Below are 18,662 nucleotides of genomic sequence, written 5' to 3'. Positions count from 1 at the left end.
TCCGTTCCTTGAAGAAATTGTATATCCAGTGTAGTAGGGTCCTGCTGCCGAGTATTTTCAATCTCTTCCTCCACATCAGACGTATCAAGGTGCAAATCAGATAAATCACCTTCGAGAAGCAGCAATATTTCTTCTTCTAATAATGATTTATGATTGCGAATCGTCTGGTAAACAAACCAGGAATTTTTTACTAAAGCAGCAAAAAAACTGGTAAGTTATATCAATAAAAATTTTAACTTATTAATACTAGACAGTATAATAAAGCTTCAAAAGAAACTTGAAAATATTAGAGTTACAGATCATGGTAAACTTTAGTCGAAGTTATTGCATGTACTACGTTTGGTAACATAACAAATGTCCAATGATGCCAAATGGAATCACACATGTTTGTGACTTCCAAGCAGAAAATTACCGTAACTAGCATTATATCAAACTGTTTACTAGTTAATTTACACTTTCAACAATAATTTATTAGTGCAACTTTTATATTAGTTTGCTTCCTTTACCTTGATATAATATTTTGAAAGTCCAGCTGGGTGCACTGTACCGTAACCTGGTGCTCTCTGTTTTAGCGAATTCACGGTAGCCAACCTAAGAACAATGAACTTTAGAAAGCCCTGCACACATGTTTATAATCTTTGGACAAATAATTTGGCCTTGGGAAAAAGTTAAATATGATGATGCCATATGGCTTCACTGGGCTGGAAAGGGTGGAGTGAAACATGGACTGTGCAAAAACCGGAGCAGAAGAGAATCGAAGCGTTTGAGATGTGGTGCTACAGACGAATTTTGAAAATTAGGTGGACTGATATGGTCAGGAATGAGGAGGCTCTGCACAGAATTGGAGAAGAAGGGAATACGTGGAAAACAGTGACAAGGAGAAGGGACAGGATGACAGGATACCTAGTAAGACATCAGGAAATGACTTCCATGGTATTAGAGGGAGCTGTAGAGGGCAAAAACAGTAGAGGAAGAAAAAAATTGTAATACATTCAGCAAATAGTTGAGGACGTGGGTTGCAAGCGCTACTCTCAGATGAAGAAGTTGATACAGAAGAGAAATTCGTGGCGGGGCCCATCAAACCAGTCAGAAAACTGATGACAGTAAAAAAAAAAATCTCATCGATACACACACTTTAGAATGCGATACCATGGACAGACCAATTAATGGCGTAAGAAATTAAGGACGTACGTTTCTGAAGGTTTCCTTACCCTGGCTATTGGTCTTTTTTAACACAGTCATTCATTGTGGTATGGAATAATTGCGATGTAAATAAACCTGTAATGAACGAAGACATTTGCACATACATCATGAGAAAAAAGAGAGATTGATTTCGGACTGGAATCACTTTAATACGCCAGTCACAAATCGAAACTGTTAGGAAATCTAAAATAATTATAGCAGTGGGTTTAAATCCTGTAATGTTAAGATTGTTATTTTATTTAGCAGCACCCACTAAGCCGGACAGAAAGAAACTTGGTCTTATTCTTGAATAAATCGTAAAGTGAATGTGCCTTAGATATCAGGAATTGGCAATATGGTTTTAAAAACTCCCCACGCAGACGTTAAAATTAGTCATCATCACCAATATTTGCTGAACTACAAAGTATTTTGAAAAGCATAATAGCTACCTGAAAACTAATAGGTCTTACTTTACAGAAAGTTTTTTCACATGCTTACCCTGTGCTAGATATTGTACAGAATCCGCAAGACAAGTATAGCTATGAGTGACGCGATCAAAGACGACATTTGGGATTGTAGTCTTAGGAAGGTATTATGAAAATGCTCAGAAAGTATTACGCTCTGTTCTTTATATCTTTCATGTAAACAGACAATACCTTGATTTATTTTCTATGCAAAAAATACAGATCACATGGTCCGGATTCCATCTTTCAGTGTACTTTTACATGCCTCGTCAATTACATCACACAGGGAAAATATAGAAGTGGCCAAAATAAAACTGATCCAGAAATACGAACCAAACCGCAATCTTAACATCATACAACAGCTGCTCAACGTAACGGTGAGGACTTTTTGTGCATTACGTCGCGTATTCTGAGTTTGCATATCCAGATATTCAGTACCAGGCCTCATCTAATGAAATTAATAACTGAGGATTCGAATATGCCGATACCATTCAGAAGCCACCACCAGAACTGAACATGTGCGGCTTAGTCTGAAAACTTTTGCCTATGCACAACAGAAAATTTGTTGATACGAAAAGACGAATCCTTTATGACATTCTTGCAACCTATCTTTTGTCTGAGTTTTCTTTTTAGACCTCCAAAAAAGTTTCAAATAGCTTTCTAACGATGTTTTTTCATTTTCGGTTAAGACGTCACGATGTGTCTAAAGTGCTATCAATTTTATTTTGGCCACTCTTTACAAAAATTCAGTCAGTCTGTAACGTCCACACTCGGGCGTACGTTAACTCTTTAAAGCCTGTACTATAATAAGTTGACGGACTTCACCTTATAGGAAAGGATTTTAATAAATATGTTGACCGCGTGTGGACGTTACAAGTGGCTTCCCGGTGACAGGACATCTAGTTGTTGTCGGTCACAAATTAATGTGAATACCGAACAGTGGATGTTCAGTGGCTCGAATTGCAATAGTATTCAGTAAAACAAATAGCAGTGAACGTCAAGTACGGTAGTGTGGTGTAGCGTACATTCAGTATGGACAGGAAAGTAGACGGGGTAGATGTGCCGAGCGTAATGGAAGAGGCGCATGGCAGTAGCAGGAGTTTACACGGCCAGATAACAGATGGCGTTAGCGAAAGACAGTTGGCGTACATACAATACCACGAACACGTCAATGAACAGATTGAAAGGTTGAGATCGCCTCGAACACAGCAAGGAATAAAACAGGAAGTAGAGGGTGACTTTGTAGATGATAGTGGGTATGTGAATGAATCCACTGACATGTTTGATTCTCCACAGATAAAGAAAGAACCGAAAGAAACTTCTGAAGTAGGATCAGAATACACCGATTCAGTAGAACAAAACAGTGTGAAAATTTTAAGCATGAACGATTTATTTGAACAATTAACCAAACAAATTGCAGGACAGAGTGAGCAGCTCAAAATACACACGTTGATCAGCAGCTCAAAAATCAGAATGATCAGCTTAGTTTAAGTTCTGTGGTAAATACTATGAAGTTTGAAATTGACACAATTAATAAGAATATGGATACGATGCAGGGGGAAATTGACAACATTAATAGTAGGTTTGATGTTGAAATTCTCAACATCCAAGAGAAAGTAGAACCTCTAGTTGAAACAAAAGTAGACGCAAAAGTTTTCGGTCTCAAAACTGAGATCGTAAACGAATGTCAACACGGAATCTTGCAATTGAAAAAGGCAGTTTCAGACACTGAAAGAGATTTAGGTGAGAAAGTTACCGGATGTGTACAAAAATGTGAACAAAATACTTCGAAAATTCAAGGCAAAATTTTCGATCTAGAGAGTAAAATTAAAGATAGACCTGGTGTTGTTTGTAATGGCACACCAATTACGAAGCTATTAGAAGGTGAGGAACGCTTCGATCCCGCCAAGAAACATAACGGATGGCATCCGTTAGATTTCATCAAAAATTGCGAGAGAATGTTTCCTGAACACTTGTCTGGTCAGGAAAAGATAAACGTAGTAATTAGCGCCTTGGCAGGTGACGCTAAGCGCTGGGGAATTAATTTGAATACCGAAAAATTGACGTTCGAAGAATTTAAGCAAAAGTTTACGGAAGAATATTGGTCCGAACAATAACAGGATCATTTGTGGCGCGAGTTTATCATGGCCAAACTTCATCATAACAGGGGCAGGAATTCTTTGAGAGATTTCTGCGAATATTGGTACCGGAAATTGACGCATTTAAGAGGTAGAAGATCAGATTCAGAAATTATCTGGGAGCTATATAAAAAGCTTCCGGAAGATTCAAAGAGATACGTGGGAAGCAATCATCGCAGCTTCCAAGCATTTCTAGAAAGGGTCGAAGACGAAGGCCATTGACGCGAAAGTCGTGCCAATTATCAAAATTTTGGTAACCGAAATAACCGTAATAAAGACGAGAGAAATGACGGCGATGGGTTTCGCGTCAATATGATACAGAGAGGTAGAGGTAGAGGCAGAGGAAGAGGAAATTATCCAGGTCGCGGTAGAGGGTACACCGCGCAAAGTAATAACGACGCGGGAAACTAATTTCCGCGAACGTTGCGGGCCAAACGGAAGCGGACAATATATACCGGCCCCGATTTAAGAAAGGTTACCGAACTGACAGTTATATTATGAGACAGGTTAGAGACAGGCGTGAAACGACGCAACGTGTTGTTGCGAAACAAGCGTCAGGTGCGGGCTTAAATGAGTCATCACTGCCGCGCAGAGCGCTACATGTTAACAGGCGAGTGGAGCATCAGAGGGCAACGGCCCAGCCTAGCAAAACAGCTGTTCAGAGAGAAACCGTTAGCAATGCGGCAGAATTAGATACGAGTACTGCTGTAAGTACTGGTGCATACATTACAAGTGGTAATTCCGTGGCGAAGGAAATAGTAGATGAACCGGTGGAGACACAGAGAGGCGCGGTTAGCAGTGTTAGCAAAAAAGTAAATGGCGAGAATGATCTAGCAGAAGTAACTGATTGGTGTGTGCAGATTGACGATGTGTACAAGGGCCTAAAGCAATGTGAGTGGGAGGATTTTAAGAAGGAGTATGAGGCAAAGAAATTAGTTAGTGGAAAAGGAGATAGAAGGGACGTCGATAAGGTGACGTGGTCCGAGTTTGAAGAGGAGAGAGTAAATAGCGCCGCGCAAAGTAAGCGTGCTGCCGATAGGACGAAGGTGAAAAATAGGAAGGAATTGGAGGACGAAATACTTAGCATTGACGAGGAAGTAACTTCTGTTAATGATCCGCCAACAGTAAAAGCTGCTACTGAAAGGCACCGTGAGGAAGAGGCAGGTGATTACCTAAAAGTAATTGAAGTCCACGAGGATTACACGAAATATGAATTAACAGTAGATGTGAGTAAAGCTGATGATGAGGCCGTTTTGCCGAAAGAGGATATTGAATTAAAATTAAAGCCTGACCAAAACGCAGAGGGAGAACTTAGTGCCTGTCTCAGAAAAGCTTTTATGTTAGAACCTGAAAGCGATCCAGAATGGTCGGATTCTGACGATAGTTCAGATGACGAATATTTCAGTAATAGCGAAAATAAGCGGGATACAGCTAATTGTGATACTGTAACTAATGATGACGAAGTTTCAAAACAAAACCCAGATGTTGAGACCGAACAAAGAAAGAAAGAGCCACCGGACGACTCAGTGTTTATTTTGCAAAGAGTTCAAGTAAGTAAAGACTTCGAACTCCAGAAACCGAAAAAGCCGCCAGATATAAATGGTTCACAGGTCAGGAACGTATCTTGCGGAAAAGAAGTAAGGGGTATGATTTAGAGTCTGGGGCAGATTTATATCGGATTTTGAGAATATCATGAACGCAGTACATCATGAAAGTACTGGGTTCCCACCAGAAGAAAATTTGTTAGGCAGCAGAAGTAAAGGTTTAATTGAGGAAAAACTAGAGTTTCCGCCTTGTACAAGTTTGGGGTTGAGTCAAAAGAAAGAATTAGTCAGAAAAAGGGCAAAGCAAAAAGCTGAATCTAGATCAAAAAGACGTGATAAAAATCTGAAAGTTGCAAAATTTAAAATTGGGGATTATGTTCTTTTAAAAACCCACGAAAAGTCTAGTGAACTGAACCATGAAATTTCCAAATTTAATTATATTTATAATGGACGATATATAATACAGAACAATCCACACGACAATGCTTACTACCTGACCTACCCAAAATCCAAAAGACCTTTAGGTGTAAGAAATATTGTGGACCTGAAACTGTATGTTCCTAGAAATGAGTGACATTAGGATACTCAGAAAGCAATTTGCAGTAAATGTGCTGTACCCTATGTTGAAACTACTGTATTTTATTCAAAATGTAACTAATCTCTGTAAATATATGAATACAAATATCAATATGCGAATGTAGTTATGTGAGTTTCAGATTGCCAAGTGTACTATATATGTAAAGAGGTATGGCAAAAAAGGACTGAAAAGAAAGGATAAATGCTGTAAGCCAGGTAAAAGAGGGGACTGTCAAAAATGAAAATGGGCAGTGTATGAGTCATAATATAAAGGACTGCCAAACACCAAAGTGGGCAGATAAATAGTCAGAGGAGAATTGTAAGTGTGGTACAGGTGATGTGATAATATGATGTGAAAAGGACTGCCCAAATCTGAATAATAGGCAGCAAATAGGTGTAGTAAATTTTCTGAATATTATTGTGTGTGATTTTTATTTTTGTAAATAAGGAAATGGACTGCTATTCAATGCAAGCAGCAGTAAATTGTCATATAGTGTATATAGATATTTGTATTTGCATTTGTAAATAAATGTTTATATTCCAAAATTTTTTTGGTTTCATTTGTTTGAAAAATTTAGCAATGATGAGTAATTTGCTACTTAAATAATGTTCTGGTAGGAGGTTGGACTGTGCCAAAGGCACTTAAGCAAACGATAGGTAAATGTTCTTGATATGTAAAAAAAAAAAAAAATTTATAGACTTATGTAAAGTGAGTGAAGGGAAATTTTTGGTATTAAAATTTTTTTTTTGGACAACCGTACAAAGATTCAGAACCCCTGTATAAATACAAAGTTCAGTGTTCCCAGCCAATTTGCACTTCGTGAAATTTACTGGAAACAGGGGCATGTGTAACAACAATAACACTATACTCTAGTAATTACAATAAATTTTTCTTCTGAGTTTCGATAACTTAATATAATCGATGTTTTGATTCCATTTCTCTTCTTTTCATGTCATTATGTTGATGCAACTGTAAACAATTTTCAATGTAAATTTTAATATTTATGTAAAATTTCAAGCAATGTTATAACAAAATTGAAGTGTAACTGATGTTGAATCTATTGTAACATGTTTGAAATTGTAATTATGTGCCTGGTCCATGCGTAGGCAATGTATTAGGATAAGTGGAATGTAAAACCTTTGGTGAATACCCTATCTGTAGGGGATCGGTAAAGGGTGGATGTTGTAACGTCCACCCTCGGGCGTACGTTAACTCTTTAAAGCCTGTACTATGATAAGTTGATGGGCTTCACCTTATAGGAAAGGATTTTAGTACATATGTTGACCGCGTGTACCTAAATGGAAGCAAAATCGGACTTATACCCAGTCAGTAACAACAATGATACGTCAAGCAAGTATAAGTGCAATTACACATTAGGACAGGTAAGAAACGTACACTGCAGATGCTACTAATGGTTAATAATACGGTCGCCAGCCTAATTAGGCATTGAGTGAGTTTTTCCCTTGTACAAGTAGATGTACGTACAAGCATAACCACACATAATAATACTGTATTATATGGTGGATTTTAGTGCCAGAAAAATCTACTGAATGAAGATTTTCCCTTTTTGTACTAGTTTGAACAAGCTATAAATACATAACATTACACTGCAATGTTTACTACGAACTGCGTTTTGTCTATTGATCCGACTGAAATCGGACATAGGTCACCCTAGAAATAGCACTTTGACCACACACACATACAATGTCAATTTTAATAATGGTAAAACACTGATAAATTTAGGTTTTATCTTGACTTTAACTTTGCTGGTCAAATCAGTGCAATCACTTCAGAATTTAAATGAATAGAAAAGAAAAGAATGAAAGAGGGGGGGAAAGGGGACCCTGAAACTGTTATGATCACAATGTTGAAATCATTAACTATTGGAAACATTAATTACTCAAGATAAAAAAAAATGAATTATTACTCTTATTGTCCATATACTTCCTCATTTAACTACCATTATTTTTGTCTCAAATTAATTAAACTTCCTTACTAGGTCAATTCCAAATTTATCTTAGTACTCTGTCAGACCTCTGCTCTTTACTCATATTTTCATTAACAATAAAGCTCATTAGCATTCATTCTAGCATAAATAGGTCTGCAGTTGATTCTTATTAACATAAACTTTAAATCTTCATTTCGGGACACTCGGATTGCACAACATGTGGAAAGGATCCTGTCTAGGTTAGTGATTAGGATAATTCATTGATAGAACAAATCTGGTAAAAGTTAAGTTATTATTGAACAGTCAGGAACAAAATTAACACTGGTCCACACGAATACAATTCTAAAGATTCAACCTGTGCGAGTCGAAGCGGCGGTTGGCGAGCGGCGAGATGGCGAGACGCACAGCACACATACAATCACAGCTATGGCTTTTGCTGTAGCGGCACTTTGCTTCTTCTTGGCGTCGTAATCCTTTTCAATCCAGTGCCTTTAGAATATAGCCATGCTGTATAGTCGTCGGACACGGCACATCCGAGGCTCAATGGAACCACTTTTTCCAGGATAGCCTCCTCGATCCGGTACGTGTTCCTCAGACCGATGCCCAACTCCGACTAGTACCGCTGCTGAGCCCGTTATGCCGTGCCGCGCCCGTGTGCATTTTCCCGCGCTCGCCTGCCATCCACCCTTTACCGCTCCCCTACAGATAGGGTATTCACCAAAGGTTTTACATTCCACATATCTTAATACATTGCCTACGCATGGACCAGGCACACAAATACAACTTTCACATCTTACAATAGTTTCAACATTAGTTAGACTTCAATTTTGTTATAACATTGCTTGAGATTTTACATAAATATTAAAATTTACATCGAAAATTGTTTACAGTTTCTTCAACATATTGACATGAAATGAAAAGAAATGGAATCAGAACATCGATTATATTAATTTATCGAAATTCAGAAGAAAAATTTATTATAATTACTATAGTATAGTGTTGTTGTTGTTACACATGCCCCTGTTTCCAGTAAATTTCACGAAGTGCAAATTGGCTGGGAACACTGAACTTTATATTTATACAGGGGTTCTGAATCTTTAAGTGAATGTCCAAAAAAAAATTTATACCACATATTCCCTTTCACTCACATTATATAGGTCTATATTTTTTTACATATCAAGAACATTTACTTGTTATTTACTTAAGTGCCTTTTGCACAGTCCAACCTCCCATCACAACATTATTAAAATAGCAAATTACTCATTTTTACTAAATTTTTCAAAGAAATAACTTCAAAATCTGGAACATAAACATTTAACTACAAAAGCAAATGCAAATATCTATATACACTATAAGACAATTTATTGCTGCTTGCATTGAATGGCAGTCCATTTTCTTATTTACTAATAAACACACAAAAAATATAGAAAATTACTGCACATATTTGCTGCCTATTATTCAGATTTGGGCAGTCCTTTTCACATCATATTATCACATCACCTGTACCATACTTACAATTCTCCATTGATTATTTATCTGCCCTCATTGGTGTTTGGCAGTCCTTTATATTATGACTCATATACTGTCCACTTTGGTTTTTGGCATTTACCCTTTCCTTTTCAGTCCTTTTCTCCATACATTGTTACATTTATAGTGCATTTGGTAATCTGAAACTCACATAACTACATTAGCATACTAATATTTGTATACATATATTTACAGAGATTAGTTACATTTTGAATAAAATAGTTTCAACATAGGGTACAGCACATTTACTGCAAGTCGGTTTCTGATTATCCTTATGTCACTCATTTCTAGGAACATACAGTTTCAGGTCCACAACATTTCTTACACCTAAAGGTCTTTTGGATTTTGGGTAGATCAGGTAGTAAGCATTGTCGTGTGGAATGTTCTGTATTATATATGGTCCATTATAAATATAATTAAATTTGGAAATTTCATGGTTCAGTTCACTAGACTTTTCGTGGGTTTTTAAAAGAACATAATCCCCAATTTTAAATTTTGAAACTTTCAGATCTTTATCGTGTCTTTTTGATCTAGATTCAGCTTTTTGCTTAGCCCTTTTTCTGACTAATTCTTTCTTTTGACTCAACCCCAAACTTGTACAAGGTGGAAACTCTAGTTTTTCTTCAATTAAACTTTTACTCCTGCCGCCTAACAAAATTTTTTCCGGTGGGAATCCAGTAGATTCATGATGTAAAGTGTTCATGACATTCTCAAAATCCGATATAAAGCTGCCCCAGGCTCTATGGTTGTGACTGCAGTATGTTCTACACAATCTCCCGATTTCTCGATGTACCTTTCAACCGGGTTGCTAGCAGGATGATAAGCTGAGATATATTTAACCTCCACACCATTTCTCTCCATTCCTTCTTTCCAAATTTTGGATATGAACTGGGGTCCATTGTCAGTTAATACTGCCATGGGTTTCCCGATGGTTCTGAAGTATTCGACCATCCTACTAAATACAGCTTTCGCTGTTGCTCTTTTCAAGGGGTATAATTTCACAAACTTTGAGAATACTTCCAAAATTACTAAAATATATGCACAACTTCCTGAAGTCTTTGGGAGGGGACCATATAAATCTACCGATAATAATTCTAGGGTGTCTTCAGGTAATGCGCTTTGCATTGGACCTCTATTAGTTCTGTTTGGTACTTTGGCCCTTTGAGAGACATCGCACGACTTAATTCGTTCCTTTACCTTCTTACTGACACTACCAACAATCACTACTACATTATTCGATTTATCCAAACACTTCTTTGGCCCACTATGCCCCAATGCTAAATGAAAATAGTCTATGACCTCGGTATCAAACTGGTGTGGCCAACATACTCTCCATTCCTCAGTGACTAAATCTTTCCTCCTATATAAAATGCCTTTAAAGATTTTGTAATACTTCTTAATTTGAGGGTACTGCACACTGTCAAAATTAACCTTTACAGATTTCCACGTCGGATCCTCATTCTGATGGTATCTCATATTTTTACATATTTGTTCAATTTTCCTTTTTCCTGAAACCTCTTTCATATAGCTTATCTGAAAAGTACCCTCTTCACTATTTTCATCGGGCACTTCACTCATACCATTAGGCAATCGAGATAACGCATCTGCCACATAATTCTCAGTACCCTTAACATAGCAAATCTCGTAATCAAATTGTTGCAGGTACAAAGCCCAACGAGTTAGCCTGCCGTTAAGTAAACGACAATCTTTAAGAAAAGTTAAAGCTTTGTGGTCAGTATGTATGATGAGCTTATGGCCCCACAAATAATTTCTGAATTTCTTTAAACCCCATATTATGGCTAAAGCTTCCTTTTCCGATATAGTGTAGTTTCTCTCGTATTTTGTTAGAGTTATACTTGCAAATGCGATAGTCCTGTGTTCGATTTCTTTGTCATTACAGATTTCTTGGAAAACTTCTATACCAATTCAATAAGCACTGCTGTCAGTACTCATATGGAAAGGTTCTGACAGTATGGGGTGATGCAAAATATTGTCATTCAAAAGTTCGTTTTTTAATTTTTCGAAATCCCTCATACACCCTTCAGTCCACACAAAAGCACTATTTTTCTTAAGTAGATTATTCAAATGAGGACTATTAAAAACTTGCCCCTTGACGAATTTTCCATAGAACCCACATAAACCCAAAAAGGCTTTCAACTGTTTTCTATTTCTAGGAGATGGACACTCTGCTATTGCACTTAACTTTTCCGGGTCCTTGCCAATACCGGTCGTAGTAATAATGTGCCCCAGGAACTTTATCTCCGATTTCACAAATTCACATTTCTTCCACTTAAGCGTCATGCCACCTGCTTGTAGAGCAACGAAAACTTTTTGCAATAATTCACAATGCTCTTGCCATTCTTCTGTAGCAATCAGTAAATCATCTACATAAATGGTTAGCCGGGAACTCAGTTCTCTCCCTAATACAAAGTCCAGTGCCCTAATAAATACTGCCACAGAAGTGCTAAGCCCAAATGGCACTACTTTATACTGATAGCATTTCCCGGCGAATAGAAAAGCGGTATGTTTACGGGATTCCTTACTTAATGGGATTTGCCAGTATCCGGCTGTCATATCCAGACTGGTTAAATACTTCACGTTATAAAATTTTTGGAGCATTTCGTCCAGATTTTCAGGTCTGTCTATTTCCTTCTTTACAATTTTGTTCAAAGTCCTGGCGTCGATAACTACTCTCACTCCCCCATCCCTTTTGTTCACGATGATAAGGGGACTATTATATTCGCTGCTACTCCGTTCGATTACACCCCATTCTATCATTTTATCTATTTCCACTTGAACAGCCTGCCTCTTTGATATGGGTATCGAAAACGGTCTTACAAAGAAAGGTTTATGCTCTATTGTCTCAATCTGGTATTCAAAGTTCTTAACTAGGCCAGGTTTGTCCGAAAATACGGTGCTGTTACTATCTAAAACATCAAGCAATTCTGTTTTCTGTTCGGGAGATATTCCCTTCAAATTTTCCACCATTCCTTTAAAATTATGCCCCTGCTTGTCACTCTCGTCTATGAACCTCTGGACATGGTACACCTCATACTTGTTTGTCAAACCATCATTCCCTTGGTCGATCTCCAACAATAAAGAATCAATTTCTGAATCGAACACCTTCCCATTTTCCTCAAATTTTAATTCCATATTCCTAGATGCATTATTAATTTTGATCACTTCCTGGCTACAATCAATAATAACCTTTTCTTTATCCAACCAATCTATTCCCAGAATCATTTCATTACTCAAGTCTGGCACAACCAAAAAATCGTGTTCAAAGTTTTGTCCTTTTATACTAAATTCAACCAAAATCTGGTTCTTTACCGGCTTGCTAGTCTTGCCCGTAGCAACAACAATTTTTACACCCATCACTGACATAATTACTAGTCCAGGCTTATCACAAATGTGTTCGAAAAACGACTGGGAGATTGCACTAATCTGAGATCCAGTATCAAGAAGTACTCGCAATTTCACATTATAAATTTCAACTGGTATTACAGTTTGTTTCACCGTCGAATGTTTTTCATTGTTGTGATCCTCCCTAAGCAAATCCGGGTCGACGATAACATCGTCCCAAGATATGCTTTTAACATTCAATCCACATATATCTGGCGGTTTCTTTGGTTCCGGGAGTTCAAAATCATTAATTACTTGAACTCTTTGTAAAATAGACCCTGAGTCGTCAGGTGGCTCTTTCTTTCTTTGTTCAGTCTCAACATCTGTGTTTTGTTTTGAAACTTCGTCATCATTAGTTACAGTATCACAATTAGCTGTATCCCCCTTATTTTCGCTATTACCGAAATATTCGTCATCTGAACTATCGTCAGAATCCGACCATTCTGGATCGCTTTCAGGTTCTAACATAAAAGCTTTTCTGAGACAGGCACTAAGTTCTCCCTCTGCATTTTGGTCAGGCTTTAATTTTAATTCAACATCCTCTTTTGGCAAAACGGCCTCATCATCAGCTTTACTCACATCTACTGTTAATTCATATTTCGTGTAATCCTCGTGGACTTCAATTACTTTTAGGTAATCACCTGCCTCTTCCTCACGCTGCCTTTCAGTAGCAGCTTTTACTGTTGGCGGATCATTAACAGAAGTTACTTCCACGTCAATGCTAAGGATTTCGTCCTCCAATTCCTTCCTATTTTTCACCTTCGTCCTATCGGCAGCACGCTTACTTTGCGCGGCGCTATTTACTCTCTCCTCTTCAAACTCGGACCACGTCACCTTATCGACGTCCCTTCTATCTCCTTTTCCACTAACTAATTTCTTTGCCTCATACTCCTTCTTAAAATCCTCCCACTCACATTGCTTTAGGCCCTTGTACCGATCGTCGATCTGCACACACCAATCAGTTACTTCTGCTAGATCATTCTCGCCATTTACTTTTTTGCTAGCACTACTAACCGCGCCTCTCTGTGTCTCCACCGTTTCATCTACTATTTCCTTCGCCACGGAATTACCACTTGTAATGTATGCACCAGTACTTACGACAGTACTCGTATCTAATTCTGCCGCATTGCTATCGGTTTCTCTCTGAACAGCTGTTTTGATAGGCTGGGCCGTTGCCCTCTGATGCTCCACTCGCCTGTTAACATGTAGCGCTCTGCGCGGCAATGATGACTCATTTAAGCCCGCAGAAATCTCTCAAAGAAATCCTGCCCCTGTGATCATGAAGTTTGGCCATGATAAACTCGCGCCGCAAATGATCCTGTTTTTGTTCAGACCAATATTCTTCCGTAAATTTTTGCTTAAATTCTTCGAACGTCAATTTTTCGGTATTCAAATTAATTCCCCAGCGCTTAGCGTCACCTGCTAAGGCGCTAATTACTACGTTTATCTTTTCCTGACCAGACAAGTGTTCAGGAAACATTCTCCCGCAATTTTTGATGAAATCTAACGGATGCCATCCGTTATGTTTCTTGGCGGGATCGAAGCGTTCCTCACCTTCTAATAGCTTCGTAATTGGTGTGCCATTACAAACAACACCAGGTCTATCTTTAATTTTACTCTCTAGATCGAAAATTTTGCCTTGAATTTTCGAAGTATTTTGTTCACATTTTTGTACACATCCGGTAACTTTCTCACCTAAATCTCTTTCAGTGTCTGAAACTGCCTTTTTCAATTGCAAGATTCCGTGTTGACATTCGTTTACGATCTCAGTTTTGAGACCGAAAACTTTTGCGTCTACTTTTGTTTCAACTAGAGGTTCTACTTTCTCTTGGATGTTGAGAATTTCAACATCAAACCTACTATTAATGTTGTCAATTTCCCCCTGCATCGTATCCATATTCTTATTAATTGTGTCAATTTCAAACTTCATAGTATTTACCACAGAACTTAAACTACCCACTTTTTGTTCTACCTGTTCTATTTGTTTACTAATTTTAATTCCTTGTTCTTCAACCTGTGCTTTAAGCTGACCAACGTGTGTTTTAAGCTGATCATTCTGATTTTTGAGCTGCTGATCAACGTGTGTTTTAAGCTGATCGTTCTGTATTTTGAGCTGCTCACTCTGTCCTGCAATTTGTTTGGTTAATTGTTCAAATAAATCGTTCATGCTTAAAATTTTCACACTGTTTTGTTCTACTGAATCGGTGTATTCTGATCCTACTTCAGAAGTTTCTTTCGGTTCTTTCTTTATCTGTGGAGAATCAAACATGTCAGTGGATTCATTCACATACCCACTATCATCTACAAAGTCACCCTCTACTTCCTGTTTTATTCCTTGCTATGTTCGAGGCGATCTCAACCTTTCAATCTGTTCATTGACATGTTCGTGGTATTGTATGTACGCCAACTGTCTTTCGCTAACGCCATCTGTTATCTGGCCGCATAAACTCCTGCTACTGCCATGCGTCTCTTCCATTATGCTCGGCACATCTATCCCATCTACTTTCCTGTCCATACTGAATGTACGCTATACCACACTACCGTACTTGACGTTCACTGCTATTTGTTTTACTGAATACTATTGCAATTCGAGCCACTGAACATCCACTGTTCGGTATTCACATTAATTTGTGGCCGACAACAACTAGATGTCCTGTCACCGGGAAGCCACTTGTAACGTCCACCCTCGGGCGTACATTAACTCTTTAAAGCCTGTACTATGATAAGTTGACGGGCTTCACCTTATAGGAAAGGATTTTAGTACATATGTTGACCGCATGTACCTAAATGGAAGCAAAATGGGACTTATACCCAGTCAGTAACAACAATGATATGTCAAGCAAGTATAAGTGCAATTACACATTAGGACAGGTAAGAAACGTACACTGCAGATGCTACTAATGGTTAATAATACGGTCGCCAGCCTAATTAGGCATTGAGTGAGTTTTTCACTTGTACAAGTAGATGTACGTACAAGCATAACCACACGTAGTAATACTGTATTACATGGTGGATTTTAGTGCCAGAAAAATCTACTGAATGAAGATTTTCCCTTTTTGTACTAGTTTGAACAAGCTATAAATACATAACATTACACTGCAATGTTTACTACGAACTGCGTTTTGTCTATTGATCCGACTGAAATCGGACATAGGTCACCCTAGAAATAGCACTTTGACACACACACATACAATGTCAATTTTAATAATGGTAAAACACTGATAAATTTAGGTTTTATCTTGACTTTAACTTTGCTGGTCAAATCAGTGCAATCACTTCAGAATTTAAATGAATAGAAAAGAAAAGAATGAAAGAGGGGGGGAAAGGGGTCCCTGAAACTGTTATGATCACAATGTTGAAATCATTAACTATTGGAAACATTAATTACTCAAGATAAAAAAAAATGAATTATTACTCTTATTGTCCATATACTTCCTCATTTAACTACCATTATTTTTGTGTCAAATTAATTAAACTTCCTTACTAGGTCAATTCCAAATTTATCTTAGTACCCTGTCAGACCTCTGCTCTTTACTCATATTTTCATTAACAATGAAGCTCATTAGGATTCATTCTAGCATAAATAGGTCTGCAGTTGATTCTTATTAACATAAACTTTAAATCTTCATTTCGGGACACTCGGATTGCACAACATGTGGAAAGGACCCTGTCTAGGTGAGTGATTAGGATAATTCATTGATATAACAATTCTGGTAAAAGTTAAGTTATTGTTGAACTGTCAGGAACAAAATTAACACTGGTCCACACGAATACAATTCTAAAGATTCAACCTGTGCGAGTCGATGCGGTGGTTGGCGGGCGGCGAGATGGTGAGGCGCACAGCACACATACAATCACAGTTATGGCTTTTGCTGTAGCGGCACTTTGCTTCTTCTTGGCGTCGTAATCCTTTTCAATCCAGTGCCATTAGAATATAGCCATGCTGTATAGTCGTCGGACACGGCACATCCGAGGCTCAATGGAACCTCTTTTTCCAAGATAGCCTCCTCGATCCGGTACGTGTTCCTCAGACCGATGCCCAACTCCGACTGGTTTTACTGAGCCCGTTATGCCGTGCCGCGCCCGTGTGCATTTTCCCGCGCTCGCCTGCCATCCACCCTTTACCGCTCCCCTACAGATAGGGTATTCACCAAGGGTTTTACATTCCACTTATCCTAATACATTGCCTACGCATGGACCAGGCGCACAATTACAATTTCAAACATGTTACAATAGATTCAACATCAGTTACACTTCAATTTTGTTATAACATTGCTTGAAATTTTACATAAATATTAAAATTTACATTGAAAATTGTTTACAGTTGCATCAACATAATGACATGAAAAGAAGAGAAATGGAATCAAGACATCGATTATATTAATTTATGGAAATTCCTTGGGTAACAGAAGAAATATTGAATTTAATTGATGAAAGGAGAAAATATAAAAATGCAGTAAGTGAAACAGGCAAAAAGGAATACAAACGTCTCAAAAATGAGATCGACAGGAAGTGCAAAATGGCTAAGCAGGGATGGCTAGAGGACAAATGTAAGGATGTAGAGGCCTATCTCACTGGGGGTAAGATAGATACCGCCTACAGGAAAATTATCGAGACCTTTGGAGATAAGAGAACCACTTGTATGAATATCAAGAGCTCAGATGGAAACCCATTTCTAAGCAAAGAAGGGAAAGCAGAAAGGTGGAAGGAGTATATAGAGGGTCTATACAAGGGCGATGTACTTGAGGACAATATTATGGAAATGGAAGAGGATGTAGATGAAGATGAAATGGGAGATATGATACTGCGTGAAGAGTTTGACAGAGCACTGAAAGACCTGAGTCGAAACAAGGCCCCCGGAGTAGACAATATTCCATTGGAACTACTGACGGCCTTGGGAGAGCCAGTCCTGACAAAACTCTACCATCTGGTGAGCAAGATGTATGAAACAGGCGAAATACCCTCAGACTTCAAGAAGAATATAATAATTCCAATCCCAAAGAAAGCACGTGTTGACAGATGTGAAAATTACCGAACTATCAGCTTAATAAGTCACAGCTGCAAAATACTAACACGAATTCTTTACAGATGAATGGAAAAACTAGTAGAAGCCAACCTCGGGGAAGATCCGTTTGGATTCCGTAGAAACACTGGAACACGTGAGGCAATACTGACCTTACGACTTATCTTAGAAGAAAGATTAAGGAAAGGCAAACCTACGTTTCTAGCATTTGTAGACGTAGAGAAAGCTTTTGACAATGTTGACTGGAATACTCTCTTTCAAATTCTAAAGGTGGCAGGGGTAAAATACAGGGAGCGAAAGGCTATTTACAATTTGTACAGAAACCAGATGGCAGTTATAAGAGTCGAGGGACATGAAAGGGAAGCAGTGGTTGGGAAGGGAGTAAGACAGGGTTGTAGCCTCTCCCCGATGTTGTTCAATCTGTATATTGAGCAAGCAGTAAAGGAAACAAAAGAAAAATTCGGAGTAGGTATTAAAATTCATGGAGAAGAAATAAAAACTTTGAGATTCGCCGATGACATTGTAATTCTGTCAGAGACAGCAAAGGACTTGGAAGAGCAGTTGAATGGAATGGACAGTGTCTTGAAAGGAGGATATAAGATGAACATCAACAAAAGCAAAACAAGGATAATGGAATGTAGTCTAATTAAGTCGGGTGATGCTGAGGGAATTAGATTAGGAAATGAGGCACTTAAAGTAGTAAAGGAGTTTTGCTATTTGGGGAGCAAAATAACTGATGATGGTCGAAGTAGAGAGGATATAAAATGTAGGCTGGCAATGGCAAGGAAAGCGTTTCTGAAGAAGAGAAATTTGTTAACATCTAGTATTGATTTAAGTGTCAGGAAGTCATTTCTGAA

The sequence above is a fragment of the Schistocerca serialis genome, chromosome 7 (genome assembly GCF_023864345.2).
Source record: "Schistocerca serialis cubense isolate TAMUIC-IGC-003099 chromosome 7, iqSchSeri2.2, whole genome shotgun sequence".
NCBI classification, from domain to species: Eukaryota; Metazoa; Arthropoda; class Insecta; order Orthoptera; family Acrididae; genus Schistocerca; species Schistocerca serialis.
The sequence above is the reverse complement of the archived record's forward strand: the minus strand, read 5'-3'. Positions refer to the sequence as shown.